At 41.6% G+C, this 11,367-nt stretch overlaps 1 pseudogene; it reads right to left on the reverse strand.

Annotated features, from left to right (window-relative positions):
* Positions 1–5,065: 5,065 nt before the first annotated feature.
* Positions 5,066–7,009, reverse strand: LOC123357639 (annotated as a pseudogene).
* Between the last annotated feature and the right edge of the window lie 4,358 nt (positions 7,010–11,367).

Below are 11,367 nucleotides of genomic sequence, written 5' to 3' on the forward strand. Positions count from 1 at the left end.
AGGAGTGTTTTCAATCTTTTTCAGAGTGTAGATCACATCCTAGTAGAGATTGCCTTATGGACCACCACCATTTCTGTCCATAGTGGCACAGCAGACCTGCAGCAACTACACATATGAAAAAGTAATATTATAAAAGTATTTGACGCATGTGTGTTTTCTTTTAATGTAGTTGAGTAGCTGGAAACTGAGCCAGATTTTACTTCAGTGGAGCTAAGTAAATTTACATGAGACCAGCACCATGTCACTAGCTAGCTCTCTGTTGACCACCAGCAAATGCGCCAGGAACCACAGTTTGAGAACTGCTGTCTTAGGACAAAAGGTATCTTGCTACCATTCTATAAGAGAGCACTTAGTTGTTGGGGAGCTGCAGAATGAAACAATGGCACTGTTAATAAGAAATTCAGTGAACATTTGTTAATAAGGAAGTCATAATTTAACCAAAGATAAAATACCTTAAATGTCTACCCTTTAGTCTTCCACTCATTCATGTTACCCCTGGAGCTCACTGGTAAAATTTAGAATCTCTGTAATGAGACAACTGAAGAGTGTATGATTGAGGGTGAGGAAATATTTATCACATTACAGCCTTTTAACTTTCTATTCCTTTTCTCTTGATCGTTTCAGCCCTTACTACTAGAGCCCACCAAACTCCCAGGTTTGAATGTCCCTGAACTTCAAAGAAGTCTGGATCTGGATCCAAACTGTGCAGCTAGGACCCATTTTATGAATTCTAATCTCACCTATTTCAACAAAAACCCTCCTCTCAACCCTCCCAGGTCTTGCTTATAATGAGAATTTTAGGGAAACCCCTCACTGTTGTTCTAGCACTAACTATCAGCGTGCCACTGTAAATTGGCCACCTGTGCTTTTACTACTAGCATCATCTAGGCCTGCTCTGAGCAGGATTAGATGATGCTGTGCGAATAATTTCGGTAGCTGATCTATGTTGGGATCTTTATTTGAAAATACACTAGCACCAGAATTTAGCCAAAGATTCCTTTATTAATCCAAAGACCAATTGGCTGTCATAGTTATCCCAATGTGCAGTCTAATCTTAGCTAAACCTATGTACAATGATATAACAGCTGTGTCCTAGGGTCTCACCCCCACTTTGAGCTTGTGAGTACCTGCGGGTCCCCATCTTTGAATTCTCCCCCCACCCTAACCCTTAGGGTAGGTTTCCTTCTCGCTGCCACCACTCGATTTATTCGGTGAATTGAGACACCCCTCTGTTCCCCCCTCCTCCTTCCAGAGACTTTCCTGGGGAAGCACAGATCAAATCACCATGTCATAGGTCTCACCCCCACTTTGAGCTGTTGGGTTCCAATGTGGGGACCTGACTTGGTTTCCCTCTAAACTAAAATCCTAGTTTAGATCTAGTAAGCTGCCACCACTCAATCAGGAAATGTGGATTGAGACACAGTCCTTCCCCAAAATCCTAGGGGATTCCAAGAGCCCCAAATCCATGGAGTTCTTACACCCAGGAGAAACAAACCAAGCAATAACAGCAACCATAGCAAACACACAATTGCAAATATAGAAATCAAATCATAACGCCAGCTGTCAATCATAAGATTGATCAGTTACATACAAAAGGACTAGGCCTGGCATGCTCAAACCCACATTGGCTGGCTCCAACTGAACAGGCTGACACTAGCAAATGGCCCCATTCTTTCCACTTTTGTATCTTATAATAAACAAGCCTACATGCCTATCACTCAGTGTCAAGTCTCCGCCTTTGTCAAAACCAGTTAGAACCATCTTTGACCAGTGGGCTGGCAAGTGCCCAGAGATTTCAAGGACTCCCCTCACAATATTTCACTTGTCTCTATCGTATCTGCAAATGTCCCAGTAGTTTTACTCCAATAACTCATTCCTTTGTTAGACCTGCTAACAAATGTGCTAAACTTTGTTTCTCCTTTTTCCCCAACAAAGCATGCTTTCTTAATTCTCAGCAGAACCAATTAGCCCTGTGCATTCCTAAAGTCTATGCCAGCACTCCCACAATGGCTAGCACCCGTGGAATACACCAGTGCTGCGGCCAATGGTGGGAGATTTCCATAGTATTCTCATTGTAGATGCAACCCTAGATTCCATGAGCTCATTTATTCACCCAAAAATCTAGGCACAAGCACCTCTCTCCCACTTCCACATCTACATGCACTGCCTGTACCCTACACATCAAGGTCTGAAGCCTTTTGTGATGCTTCTGTATAAATGGCTATACAAAAACAGTCTTGTATTATTTTGCTTTGATTCTCTCTTGAGCTCAGCTCAAATCTGTTAGTTTTCCTATTCTCCTAGCCTGAATTCTGATTGTTGGTTTCCTCTCATCATTTTAACTTGTGTTATTTGTTATGAAATGTACACAAATTAAAAATGTCTTCAGTTTGCAAATGTTTATGTTTCAGACTTGGGCACATGAATACAATTCTTTGTTAATACATCAAGCATATATCTCTCATCAATTGCAGCTTTCTTTTAAAACTGTACCACATTATACCAAAGGGAACGATTAAGAAACAAAAAGAACAAACAGGAAAAAAAAAAGAGAACCGATGACTCAGGACAAATCTGATCCACGCAGGTTTTTCTTTCCAAATGTTACATGAGTGCCAGCTCAAATATGCCTGTTCCCAAATCGTCAAGGAAAGGGAAGCTAAACTCAGAGACTCTGCCCAACTGATCCCTATTCTTAACTATTAACCATTCAAGCACTAGATGTGAGAGAAATTGGGTCTATGGTGGAGGCAGGGAGGGAAGGGTCATGAGGATGTTGTTAGTTTAACTAGGATTTCGGTGCTTTTGAAAAAAAAAGAAGTGGATTAAAAAAAACGTAGAAAAGCCACCTCAGAAATGATTTGGAACCATCCAAGTTTGTACAGTGCTGAGCTGAACGGGCTCCTGGTTCACCAAAAAACAGATAATGTTGACATTTATGTTGCTGTACCTCCTCTGCTGGGTAGTGGTGTGGTTTTGGTTTTTTAGAAAAACAAATTATTTCAATTTCTATTTTTAAAGAGAAATGTTGGGAAATAGTCTTTTTAATAGCAAATTTTGTATGTTTGTCAGATTTTCTGTATTTTTCTTCCTTCATTCTTTGTTTAATTAAATTTGTATTAAAAAGGATCAGGGAGTTTTACTGAGCCAGTGCTGCCCCGGGAATAATTCCGTAACCTATAGCTAAATAGTTTAGGGTGCAGTTTTCAAAGTTGTATGGGGGATTTAGCGATTACCTTTAATAGAAGATACGAGGCTAAATCCCCTGCATATGTGAAAGTCTCAGTCCTAATCTTTTACAGGATCTAGACCTTTTCTATTTTAATATTAGGTTGCAGTTTTGGACCATCCTGGATTAAGTTCAGAAGAGAGCCTCCCCATTTTAATATTGTGGGTTTAAATTATGTTATAACTCAACATGAGTGAGTGGTCACAAACAGTGTGAGCCTGGCAGAGCTGATGCACTTATTGCTGTGTTTAAAGAAGGACTTTTGTACTGGGACAAATTTGAAAAGAGGAATATTTATGCAGAACATCATGCACTGTACTAGCAGTGTCCCTTATTCACCGCTGTGTCAGGAAACATTTGGTGTTTGAATAAAGCTTTCAGCCTTCTCAGTACTGCTGCTCTATCTTCTGGAACCTGCATTAAAGTCAAAATCCTCTGTTTAGGACACTACAGTCTGTTGAGATGGAAACAACAGTAGGGCAGGCCATAAACTCAGATGAGCTATGGGAGAAAAAGGAGGAACTCACTAATAGTAACTATCTCCAAATGACTCACCCCTAAAGAATCATGCTGTAAGAGCCCCATGCTAGCTATGTGGCCATGAACCCTTTGAAGCCATCCTTGGCAATTAAGGGGCATGAGTGATTCCCTCAAGCCCTACGTTCTATAAACTGAGGGTATAAATATCCTGTACCTTGAAGCCATCACTCAATTCCTTTCTGTCTCCAGGAGTCTTATTTGCAGGGCCACACAGAGGGGCCAGGGAAAATCTGAAACTGAGATCCCCAGCCCTCCCAAAAAGATTGCCATGAGAATGAAGAGTTTAAAAAGAGACGAGGGAATGGGGGAGGGCTCAGAAAGGGCCCAGGTGAGTAGGGCTGCTGCCCTCCCAGCAAAGAGGGGAACCTGGGGAGGGTATGAAGGGTCAGAGAAGGTCTAGGTCTGTGGAGTCATATGTCTCCCGGTGGATATGGGGCAGAGGGGCTCTGCCCTGCATGCAGCCTAGGAGAGTGATATCCCCAACTCCGATCCTACCTACAGGTTCCCGCCTTGGCTTGGCAAGATGATACCTGTGGCAGCAACAGTGGGATCTATGTCTGACTAGGGCAGATGAGTCGCTCCCCGCACTCTCAGTGGTAGGCACCAAACCTGAATGGCATGCAACCCTGTGCACCAGGTTGCAATGTCACACATCACATTTGGCCCATCCGCCTCTCCATCATTTTGAGGGCTCTCTCAAATGGCAAGGCCAGAGGCAAATTACCCCTTCCTCCCCCCACGCCCCTCTAGGTGGCCCTTCTTATTTGGATCTGGGCCCCAAAATGGAATAGGCCAGTGCTTCTCAAACTATCGGATGTGGCGGACCAGCAATTTTTTTTCCAATGTGTCAGGGACTGGTACCATATTTGTGCCATATTATTATCATATTCGCAATAGGCACATAGCACATCAGATCAGAAAAACTAACATTCTTCACTGTATTAATTGGAATGGGAGTGTGGTGTACATGCGGAGATGTTCCCATTTAAATACATTGAAGACTGACTGAAAGGCTGTGCATCTGTGTGGATAGTATAAAATGACTATTATTCGTTTACGATCCAAGAAAATATTATTTGAACATTCATAGTAATATTAATTTATATCGGCAACAATATAATGAATATAATAAAAGTTGGCAGACATTTTTTATTTTATATTTATTTTGTAAACAAATGCTACAATATTAGAATACAAATAAAAATTTAAAAGATCAAACCAGCAAAGTCTCCTAACAAAGATATTATAAAACAATTTAACAACACAATAATAGTCATGTTAAAACCTTAACCATTACTAATGTGAAATGTGAGCCTGCTTCTTCTTTGTCAGCTTATCCAGTCATGGTTCAGTTAAGGACAGTGCCACACGCAATGGAGAATGACTATCCATACTATTCCTGTATTTTGTCTTAATGACAGTCATGGTTGAGAAGCCAGTCTTGCAGAGGTATGTTGAAGGAAATGGGAGAAGAGTTTTCAGAGCAGTTTCCAGTAAGCTCAGGATATTCTGCTTTCATTTTTATCCAAAAGGAAGCAAGTGATATTGTAGTTTCGAAACTCATCTTCAATCTTTCGTCAGCAGCCAGCTCCAACAATTTATCCTCCATAGTGACAGTTTAGTCATCTTTCAATGGAATAAACGGATTTCGGATCCATTCGGTCTCTTTCCATGGATGATCTTCTGCTGGAAAGTAAAACTCAAAATGTTCTGCCAATTCATCAAGTGTTGACTGATGATGTTTCGTAGAGATGTAATATCAAGGTCTTTGCCTGCATTGGCGATTATTGTCACTAAGTTGTGAAACATGTCATAACAATCTCTTGACACACGACTCTTCCATGCTTTTAGCTTTCGTTTCTGTCCATCGATCTTGTCTGCCATTGTAAGACACGAATCCATCCTTCCCTGCATGGAGGTGGTGAGATAATTAAAGATGGCAAAGATATCAGCCAAATAAGCCATCTTGGCTATCCAATCCACATCTCGGAACAATTGTGACCAATTTGGTTTTTTGTCCTGAAGAAACTCGGCAAGCTCGTTTCAGAGCTCAAATACTCTTGACAGAACTTTTCCCCTTGATAACCAACGTACATCGGCATGCAATAGGAGTTGTTTATGATCAGCTCCTATATCATCACATAATGCAGCGAATAGTCTCAAATTTAAAGCATTCACTTTTACATGGTTCACAATTTTTACAACCTCACTGAGCACACTGTTTAGTTCTGTTGACATTTTTTTTGTTGCAAGACTTTCTTGGTGAAGGAAGCAGTGTGTCGACTTGCATTCAGGTGCAAGCGCTTTAATCTGGGTAACCACTCCAGAATGCCGTCCTGTCATTGCAGCAGCACCATCAGAACATATGCCTACACAAAACTTGAAATCCAACCCACATTTGTTAACAATGTAGTCGCTCACAGTCTTGAACACTTCAGAACTAGTTTTTGTTAGTAGTGAAGCAGAAAACAAAAACTCTTGCTTCAAATCACCCTCATGTTCAAAGCGCACATACACCATCAGAACTGCCATATTAGCAACATCTGTACATTCATCAAGCTGCAAAGAAAAGTATTTTGCTAACTTAATCTGTCCTATGAGCTGCTCTTCCATATCGTGAGCCAGATCGTGAATTCGTCAAGTTATAGTGTCATTTGAAAGTGGCACCTGAGCCACTTTCTTTGCCGCCGCCTCACCCAGCATTTCCATGCAGACATCTTTAATACAGCCTATCACTAGTGTCTCACAAATTGTGTATGGCTTTTTAGCCTTAGCAACACGAAGCGCTACTTTATAAGAAGCTTGCAAAGCACAAGTATTTATGTATCACACTGCAAAGATCTGTTTCTGACGCCTTTTAAATCAAGATGCTTTCTTTCGAAGAACTCTTTTGGCTTTGAACTAATTTCATTATGTTTTGTATTTAAATGCCTCTTGAGCTTTGACGGCTTCATTCCGTCATTAGCCAGCACATCGCCACAAATAACGCACTGCAGTTTTGGCACTCCACCATCATTCATGGCTACAAAACGGAACTGAATGTATGAGGAGTCATATTTCCGAGTAAAACCAGAACGAATTTTTTTTGTTGACAATACTTTGGTTTCATTTACATCTCTCATCTGATTCAGAATTACTTCCATGTTCAGCAGCCAGATGTCTCTGCTTGATAAATATGTCAATTAGGCCTCGCTTCACCATCTGTAAATTAGGCATAAAAATAATGAATATAAATCCCATTATCCCAGGTATATACTTAATTTATGATATTAGGATGAAAAATGTATAATATTATTAGTACAGTGGAGTCACATCTTACGTGGGGGTTAGGTTCTAAGGTCAGCGTGTAAGAGGAAAATTGTGTATAGAGAAAATTACAATAAAGTACAGTACGCACAGTACAGTGTATACACAGTGTATACACTAGAACAGGGGTCCTCAATCAACGGCACGCATGCCAAAGGTGGCACGTGAGCGTTTTTTTTTTTTTAAATGGCAGGCTGCAGGTCCTGGCCGCCGCTGAGCCCACTGCCGGCCTGGGGTTCCGTTCACTCAGCTGGCAGCGGGCTGAGCAGGGCTGGCAGCGGGCTGAGCGGGCCAGTGGCCAGGACCCCAGCTGGCAGGAGCCAGCGGACAGAACCCCAAACCGGCAGTGGTCTGAGCTGCTCAGTGTGCTGCCAGTCTGGAATACCAGCCGCCGGCCCCACTCAGCCCGCACTATTTAAATTGTTATTTTTCTCTCTTTTTTTTTTTTTTTTTTTGCCAAGCACGACCCTTCTGGTACTTACATTCTCAGATCAGTGGGTTTGGACAGGGTCCCAAATGACAAACGGGCAGAGATCCGTATGACGCTCTTTATTCAACTTCTCGATGGTAACTGCCAGTGGAGCGGGAAGCGGGGAAGCATGCGCTCGTGCGTCTTATGCAAAACATGCTGTAGCGCTATGGCATAATTATCAATATTATAATATGTGCTTCTGAAAACATAATATTATTTAATATTGTCAACTTTATCTACTGATATTTATTCTTGGTGGAATTCCGGTGCGATTTTAAAATTATACTATTATTTCTTTCTTTCCTGGAAACTCACCGCGGACCGGCAGCCGATGGCTCACGGCCTGGCACTGGTCCGCAGACATCCACTTTGAGTAGCACTGGAATAAGCAATGCACCTCGGTGGAGACAAACGTTCTGAGAACAAAAGTTAGGGCTTTCAACATGGTTATGTTTTTACCAGCTATATTGATATAATTATACCATTATAGTTAAACCAATATAAATCTCCCTGTTGACACTCTTATTCCACAATAAGTCACTTTTTGGGTTTGTTTAGCTTAAACCCCTCCCAAAACATAAGCTAAACCAAAATAAAGCTCTCTTATACCAGAATGGGTGAATCCACATAGGGAGTGGGTATAATGATAGCACTTTAAATTCATACCTTAGTTTATACCAGTATAACTTCCACATGTAGATAAGCTAACTGTCTGTAAGTAGCCCCTTTTCTACTTCCTGGTGTGACTGAAGCACTGCAATATAGCAACTAGCTTGTGCTTTTGAGGCAGTGTCCAGAGAACAGTGATTCATGACAGTTTGAGCTGAACTCCACATAGTAACCCTGCAGACTCCACATAAGGGCAGATTGTGTTTACATGTAAAGAAAGGTGCTAGTCCCCAAGATGAATGAGCCTTGAGATGTTCAAGCACAGGGACATTAGCCAATTCGGAACAAGACTGAATGCATAGTCTTATCCACTTAGACCTGGTCTACACAGGTTTTGTCTGGAATAACTCTGTTGATTAGGGGTATGATTTTTTTTAATTGAGATTTTATATAAAGAGATAGATATATCATTAAAACTTCTTGTGTGGATGCAGTTATATCAGCATAAAGGACTTTCATATGCCACTATAGCTTATTCCCCTTCCCATACAGGAATAAACTAAACCAGGGTAGTAACAACAATATAACTTTTGTATGTAGACAAGACCTTAAACAGCTTTTGAGCGGAGATGGTCTGCCCTCTAGATTTTTCTCCAGAGATCAAAAATAGTCTGTCTTTCTACATGGCTTAGTCCTGTATAAGGAGCAGCTAACAGCTCTTTTGACCTCTAGAGTTTGTAACTTTGCCTCGCCAGGGTGAAAATGCGGCTTTTGGAAAAACAAGAGGCAGTGACACATTAATTTAGATGAAAATCTGATACATCTTTGCACAGAAATTAGGGGGGAGGTTTCTGTACCACCTTATTTGCGGAAGATGGTTAAAAAGTAAGTTGATCACGGCTCATAACTTCAAGATTCTCTGGAAGAGAGGTAGTAACAGCAAGACCCTATGGTCCCAGGTTAGTTAACACCAAATTTAAGTACCAAAGAGCAGGCCTCCTAACAGAGAGTATAAGTTTGTAAGAACTTTTAAAATTAATTTCGCCAGAGGATGAAAAAGCAGCATGATCCCTTCTCATAGGAATGCAGAAAGGCAGAAATAAGAGAAAGTCTGACATAGCTACATTTGGACAAGAATCAGAGTCAAAGTCTCTTTCTTAAGCAAACCTTTAAAACTGGTTCTATTTAGCAGCAAAATATCTCCTTTCTGGGCTCTGCCAGGACTGCTCTGGGGTCCTCAGATAAACACAAGCAGACATGGTGTAGAAACCCACCAGTCTTCCTCTTGGGTGAAGCATCTTAAGATACAGGAAAATTATATATCCTTCCTCCTGGGACAAGAGATCTCAACTCCAGGGAAGGCTTTGACTACAATGGACTGTAGCACCCTTCATGGAAGCTGAAGAAAGGAGCACATGTTCTAGGAGGGAATAATTTGGAAAGGGCACCAGGAAGTCAAGTCAGTCTGTGTGCACATGGCTAGAAGGCTAGCTGTAGTCACAGCATCTCTGTAAATAGTTCTCTTAATAAAGAGCCAATTTAGTACAAGAATGGGGTCCTTTCATGAGATTACCCAGCATGCAGTACATGAAACTGACTTACTCCTGATTTACATCACTATAACTGATCAAAATATGGCCTATAGCCTTTTAAGCATGAGTCTAGATCATTTATTACCTGACTTTCAGCGGTACTAAGTACCCACAGCTTCTATTGAACTCTATGGATGTGGTAGGTGCTCAAAACACTTCTGAAAAATCAAGCCATCTGGACTTTGTAAAAAATGACTGGCACATTTAATTTCACAAGTCCCAGCTACCTCCAGGATTGGGGGCATAAAGCTACCTTTTAACTCTCTGCCCCATCATGTGGTCTCAGTATTGTTCTGGTGCAACCCCCGATCCCCATCACATGAGCTGAACCCTGATCTGGAGCACCTGAGATATCGTCTCCTGATGGGTCTCTGTCATCATTTGCTCATCTGCAAAATGAGGATTATAATACCTACTTCACACGATGCTGCAAGGCTATTCATTTATTCTTGAAAAGGACACTGAGATCCTAGGCTGGAAGGCACTATAAAAGTGTTAAGTATTACTAGTATTTATTTATTATACATTGGAAAACCTAGATTAGTAATAATGATAACTTCAGAATTATTCTGATGACACATGATAAATTGCTCAAGGCTTAAGTCAGACATTCCAAATTCAGGTGGTTTCAATAGATCAGCTGTAGAGGAAGGAGAGACACATTTGTGTCCAGGAGTCAAAATAAAGAGAAGTGAGAGACCAAGTGAGCACTCAAGATGTTTGTACATTGGAGACTGCCCAAAGGAAAAAAGTAGCTAGACCAAAGCAAATTCTAAACATTCCCTGAAGTTTAGGTCAGGGAGGAAAAAGGACACTGTCAGAGAGTGGCTGGCCTCTGTAACTGAAATAGGTCCAGCTCCTCTGTGCCAGAGTAGGGGCTCTTATTTAGGCCAGTGAAGGGAGAGGGGCTCTGCCTGGGCTTTAAAGAGTCAGAGGGCAGTTCGGGTAGAACAGAGCTGGGTGTGAGAAGGAATTGGCTAGGGGAGAGTGAGCCAGAGAGAGGGGCAGGAAGTAGGAATGTCAGAGCACCAGTGGAGGGGAGGCAATGAAAGCCTGAGTTGCAATGGGGAAACGGAAAAGCTGCTGCTGTTGCTGTTTTTTTTAAATTTGGGAATAAAACTGGGATTAGACAGTGGGTGTGGCAGTGAGTCACTTGGCAGTGGGGAAATGCCGTTCCTTATTACAGCTACCTTCCAAAAATCTGACAACACGTGGGTGGCAGAACAGGCCCTTAGCAGTTTTCATAGAGATGAATGGAATGGGGAGCAGAGATTACTTGTTTCAGCCATGCTTGCTCACGGGCCAAGGAAAGACTAAATCTAGCCTGTCCCTTGAGGCATTGATGGGCTGATTTTGAGAGCTGTTGAGCACCCAGAACTTCCATTGGCTTTAATTGGAGTTGGATGGCATCTCTGAAGTCAGAAACCACATCAAAAGTGTGTCTGTTAGTCCCATGGAGTAGGTGCCTTTTGGTTTCCTTAAGCCCATTTAGATCTTTTACATCTATTGATTATGTTTTCAGAGAGAATTTCTGATTAATGTGGTAGTCCCCATAATGGATGTAAAAGTGAAGTCTTCTCAAATAGGGGGGCTTGAGTCTCTTCCACTGATGCAGGATG

This window comes from Mauremys mutica, chromosome 1, assembly GCF_020497125.1.
Source record: "Mauremys mutica isolate MM-2020 ecotype Southern chromosome 1, ASM2049712v1, whole genome shotgun sequence".
Taxonomy (NCBI): domain Eukaryota; kingdom Metazoa; phylum Chordata; order Testudines; family Geoemydidae; genus Mauremys; species Mauremys mutica.